Genomic DNA, 6322 nt, shown 5'->3' with positions numbered 1-6322 from the left:
GGGTAACATGCCACTAGTCCCATCAAATAAACTTTTCAAAAGTCCCTCGAGACTCATTTTTGAGTGTTTGGGATCGTCAGGAACGTGCCGATTAAAATTAACGAAACTGAGGTACACCTAGACTTCCACATCTATACCATCCTCGATTCTAATCTTCTTATAGGCCACCCCTTCAAAATACTTTTTCAAGAAAAACCATCCCATGGAAGCCTTAGTGAGGAGTTTGGGAAAGCTGCTTCCGCCGCTCACTTAGATATCCCAAAGGCGGAGCATCATCCCAACAATGACCCATTCGATGAGGTGAAATTCGTAAGTCAAGTCCCTAGCCATAAAAACGTTGTCCACGATAATGATCAAGGCTCAACATTGTTTACACATGATATGTCTGTTGAGAATGAAAACTTATGTGCCATGGACATTTTTGTTAGTACTCCGTGGTCCTACGAGGAACACAACCACCTATCACTCCTCATTTACAAACTTTTTGGAAGGATGGTTGTGGATACATATGTTTATCACAAATATTGCAAATCACATAGTTGCACTATGTAACACCCTAAAATTTGCATTCTTTTAAAATAGTTAAATTTGATATATTTATGCAATTATGTGTGCATTCAAATATAGGAAAATAATAATTTTTGTGAAATTAAAATCAATCACAAGGATAGATACATGTTGATGCACTCATGCTGCATTTCCTTTATTATGTTGAGTGGTTTTGATGCAAAAGTCAAAAGGATTCAAAAATCACTTGAAAATGAATCTAGAAAACTGACTTCGAAAAAAGTAAATTCTTTTCCCTCCCCCTCTCCCTTCCCCTTTCTAATCTGAGCCACCCATCGCTTGATCAACGGCCGTGGATGGCCGATACCCCTTCGCGTGGCAGAATTGCTTAAGAGCCCCTCAGTTTTATTCTTTTTACACCCGCGGTCCTCGGCCAGATGAAAATCCTGATTTAATTAAATTCAAAAATAGTTCATTCTATTTACAGAAATGCCACTGCATTGTTTTGCTTATAAAATCACCGTTTTAGCTCCGAATCGACCCGTTCAAATTGCGTTAGGTTTGTAATTAAGTTCTCTACATGTTAATACCACTATCAAACATGTTTGCAACATTTAAATTTTGAGGTTAGATTTAATTAAATAAATTGCTATAGGAAACCCCGTTTAATTCATAACTTTCGTGCTTTAGCTCTGTTTTTCATGAACATCGCGTCTATGTGATCGTAGAGAGACATAGATTCTTTTTAAGAACCTTCTTATCTTGTTTTTATGCCCTGGTGTACTATTCTAATCCCATAATTGTTTGCTTTGCATGAATGCCTTTGGAATGCTTGTATGTTGCTTTGTTGGTCGAGTTCAGACGGTGAGGAGAACGTTGGAGATTTGCATAGTCTGCACACTTTTTACCAGTCAAGGTCACTTATCTAGTTCCCAAGTATGCAGAAATATATCTTGCTCAGATTGTTTGTTTGCATGGAATTCCCAAGACAATAGTTTCGGATAGAGGTCCGCAATTCACGTTAGACTTTTGGGATGAGTTGCACAAGGCAATAGGAACAACGTTGTTGCTCAGCACCGCTTATCACCCACAGACTGGAGGTCAAACCGAAAGAGTTAATCATATTTTGGAAGATATGTTGAGAGCTTGTGCTCTAATATATAGTTCTAGTTGAGACACTTGTTTGCCATTTGCCCAATTTGCCTACAACAACAGTTATCAAGCTAGTATCAATATGAGTCCATACGAGGCCCTATGTGGCAGAGATTGTATGACTCCACTCAATTGGTCCGAAGTTGGAGAAAGAAGATTGTATGGCAATAAGAAGGTCAATGAGACCAAAGAGAAAGTTAAGCAAGTGAAGATTGGTTTGGAAGCCGCACAAGATAGGTATAAGGCTTATGTCGATGACCACAGAAGGAATGTGGAGTATAAGATTGGAGAATATGTATATTTGAAGGTTACACCATTCAAGGGTACCCAAAGGTTTCAAGAGAAAGGAAAAATGCTCCAAGGTATGTTGGTCCATTTTGGAGTGAAGGTTGCTTATGCACTAGCCTTGCCCGATTCAATTTTAGGAGTGTACAATGTCTTCCATGTATCTCAACTAAAGAGATGTTTAAGAGCACCTGAAGAATTGTATGACTCCACTCAATTGGTCGAAGTTGGGAAAGAAGATTGTATGGCAATAAGAAGGTCAATGAGACCAAAGAGAAAGTTAAGCAAGTGAAGATTGGTTGGAAGCCGCACAAGATAGGTATAAGGCTTATGTCGATGACCACAGAAGGAATGTGGAGTATAAGATTGGAGAATATGTATATTTGAAGGTTACACCATTCAAGGGTACCCAAAGGTTTCAAGAGAAAGGAAAAATGCTCCAAGGTATGTTGGTCCATTTTGGAGTGAAGGTTGCTTATGCACTAGCCTTGCCGATTCAATTTTAGGAGTGTACAATGTCTTCCATGTATCTCAACTAAAGAGATGTTTAAGAGCACCTGAAGAAGAGGTCAATTTACAAGATATTGAAATCAACAAGAATTTGAGCTACAAGGAGCATCCAATTACTATCCTTGATTTTTTGAAGAGGAAGACTAGAACAAAGACCATCAAGATGGTGAAGGTGCAATGGAGCAGTCACTCGATTGAAGAAACAACTTGGAAGGTTGAGGACAAGATGAGAATGGAATACCCTCACCTTTTTGAGCCAAGGTACTAGTTTAGGAGAATTTTTAGTTTGAGTTGGGTTTTGAGTTCTTAGTGTTGGTAGAAGGGAATTAAAACCTATTTCCTTGAATTTTCTCCCTTGATTGCATAAAACCTACTTTTGAAGAATCTTGGGGCATGATTATTCTTAGGGGGGAGAGTTGTCATGACTTGGTCTTGACACCCTTGTAAGCATCAGCATCATAAGCATCTCTGCATTTGAAATCTAAAAACTAGAAACTAAACTACACTAAATTCTACATTAAGACTACTCACTATTGACTTGATAGACGGTCTGCCAACACCACCAGACCATCACCAATTGACTTGATAGAGTTCAATCCCTATCAGTCAGTAAACCGACACCACCAGACAGTCCATCATCACGATGGAGCATTCAATAGAATCATCCCATGTAGAAATGTGAAGTGTAACTTTGAGAGTTCACCTGGCCCCACCCAAGTGCACACCTGTCCAGCTAATGAGATGGCCAAGGCAGAGCACCCACTAGCTCACTCACTCATTCTTGCACTCCCACTATCTCTCTAGTTCATCTCTCTCTGTCTACACTCTCTCACATTCAAGCAAGGAGAGAAGGAAAGGAGGATAAATGTTGACGGTAGTTAACAAACATTATAAACCATCAATATAACATGCATAAGGGCATAAATATAATCACCAATAAAGGTCTAGGGGTTTAAACTAACAAATTCCATAAGTTTTGGTAAATCTATATTTTCTGTAGGGTTTATCCAGAAAACCACCAAGGTGGACCAAGATGTTAGATTTAATTGCTCTTATCCACAGCGAAACAGACACCAGAAGGTTCTAGAAGACTCGAGAGGACTCCACACTAAAGCAGAGGGATAGATGCCGCTAGCCCCACCTTTAGGCTGGCCAGCCCCTAGGGCCCACCTGTCAGCCCCTCGTTGTTATGTCGGTTCTCCACTGCCTCCTAAGTTGCATCTATGCCATCCTTTAAGTCAGTTTGATCCAAGGGCTCACATTGGATGCTCTGGCCTATATATACCAGCCTCTGCCATCCCTTGAGAAATATTGCATAAGTCATTTGAGAAGACAGAAACCCTAACCATCCTCAGAGCTCTAGCATATTCTAAGGCATGGCTAGTTAGACTAGGTCTAGTGGGAGGCAAGTAGGCTTCGCTTGGATCCCCAATCGTGTCAAGAGTGTGGTTTGGTATAATCTTTGTACCCCTCTCTTTTGTACCTCCATTATTTTTATATGCTAGTTACAATTGTTATGACAATATTAGTATTCATCTTATTCATGTTCTTTATTATAATGTTCAACGTCTACTTTGATTATATACTTAGTATAGCTAGTTTATCATTATGTTTATGCATAATTTCGTATAGCGCTCACTCTAAAGTACATGGGGTGGGTGGTCAACATTGTGTAAGCGTGGTGCTTATACATTGTTTACTTGCGAATACACCCTATATTCTAGGTCATGTGGTAGATCACGGATGTGACACTCCTGTTGAGTCCTTTATAGTAGACTCCCCGAATATAGGTGCAAGTAGGGTTAGGTTACGAAGGAAGAACAAGCTTTGTTCTTAATCTTCCTTAGTAATATCCCTTATGTGTAGATATAAAGATAACCTTAGCCATGACTACTAGGTGTAATTGCACTAATCAATGTATGCTTTGACTTGTAATTAAGAATGACTTAGGAATTATTCCTCTAATATTCTACCTGACCATGCTAATGCCATAGAAAGGAGTACTTTGAATGATTTATCATTATTGATGATCAATACTTATCATATATATACATCTTATCCTATGACTTACCTCTGTTATGAGTAGAATATTGGTTATGGTTTACTTCTCTATCAATAGTATAAGTTATCAATACATGTCCATGCTAGACCTTCCCTGTGGTAAAAATATAAATAATGATATCTGGAATACTCCCGGGAGAAGTGCTACAATGGTATAATTATATGTGCACTTACAGATTCCTTTCATATATATATATATATATTCATATCTATTCTTCCTAGTCACATAAATTAAAAAAGAACTACTTAGTATTATTCTAGTAGTAATGCTATGTAGTACCAACAAGCATCTATGGTATCATCACTAGGGATGATAACCTAGTAAAGTAATGTTAGGAGATATAGGTTTATAATAGGTGGCTACTAAATAAGTGACAAGTTAATAAATACCAGCAAGCATTTCTGGCGCCGTTGCTAAGGAAGGTAGCTAGGCAAAGGAAGTATTGATAAACTTATAACTTACCTCTACTCAAACAAGCTTACCCTTGTTTTGTCTACTTGTGTTTCTTATGCAAGGTAATGTATGACCGGTTTTGACCTTTTGACAAACTACATTGAAGACCCAGAAGCATTAATCATGAGGACTAAGGCTAAACTCAAGAAAGTTTTAGCTTTAGAGTCGGAAGACAACCAGATAAGGCGAAGCTTAACACCTGAATTTGAAGCTATGGCTAATAGGACTCTTCGTGAATTCTCTGCTCCAACTACGACCAACGTCCGTACTGGACCAATAGTCAATATTGGAGACAATAGATTCGAGCTCAAGCCAGCCCCCATCAACATGGTGCAAGCAAGCCAGTTTTATGGAAAGGCACATGAAGATGTGAGTGCACATCTCCAACACTTCCTGGAGATCTGTAGCACTTTCACCATCAAAGGAGTGACCCATGATGCCATACTACTTCGCCTATTTTCACTCTTGTGGAAGTCAAAGCAATGGTTCTACGCCAACAAAGATAGAAATACTACATGGGATAACTGCTCCACTGCCTTCCTAGTAAAGTTCTTTTCCATAGGCAAGACCAATGCTCTGCGTAAGAGAATTTCAAGCTTTTAGCAACAACATGATGAATCTGTCCCTAAGGCATGGGAATGCTTTAAAGATTACATTGCGGAATGTCCTCATCATGCGATGGAGAATTGGCTACATATGCAGACTTTCTACCATGGGTTGACTAACAGTACCCATGAGACTATGGATGTTGCTGCTGGAGGTGTATTCCTATCACTCACCATACTAGCTGCAACAACTCTTGTGGAGAAGATGGCTATAACACCCTAGGTGTTAGCCTTGCATAACTTGACTTGCATAGCATGAGCATGATCATCAAGCATTCATATATAAGCATTTACACTTGAAACATTTGATTGAAACATATGCAACATTTCTTAGTATTTCATGTTTCCATGTGTATATACATATGATCATGAGTGTATATAGGTAATTGGTTGATATGAGTCACAAAAACATGTTAGCAACACTTAGCTTAGCAAATGGAACATTGTTCATGAATGTCACCTTTTATGATCAAGCACTTAAGTAATGTTACATATGTTGACCTGGATAGCCCTATGTGTGACTAATACATGAAATGATTGTGTGACCTTGTCAATAGCTTAAACATGTTTAGAGTATCATTATGAACAACTTTGATATTCATGGTTAGGGGTAAATAGGTCATTAGGTCAGAGTTCAAGTACAAGTCATCATTTGAATGTAACCTGTTTGACCAAGTTTGAACTATGTGCTAGATACCTTGCATGGAGGTGGTCACTAAAGGAAAGTTGTAGTATTTGGCAAGAGGAA

The 6322-nt window shown here is 38.7% G+C and overlaps 1 non-coding gene across 1 annotated transcript; it reads right to left on the bottom strand.

Annotated features, from left to right (window-relative positions):
• Nucleotides 1-5546: 5546 nt before the first annotated feature.
• Nucleotides 5547-5649, bottom strand: LOC136534063 (small nucleolar RNA R71). Its single transcript, XR_010778650.1, has one exon. It is a non-coding gene; the product is annotated as a small nucleolar RNA R71 (small nucleolar RNA).
• Nucleotides 5650-6322: the final 673 nt, after the last annotated feature.

This window comes from Miscanthus floridulus, unplaced genomic scaffold (genome assembly GCF_019320115.1).
Source record: "Miscanthus floridulus cultivar M001 unplaced genomic scaffold, ASM1932011v1 os_1455_2, whole genome shotgun sequence".
Classification (NCBI taxonomy): domain Eukaryota; kingdom Viridiplantae; phylum Streptophyta; class Magnoliopsida; order Poales; family Poaceae; genus Miscanthus; species Miscanthus floridulus.
Note: the sequence above shows the minus strand (reverse complement) of the source record. Positions and strands in the feature narration are given on the sequence as shown.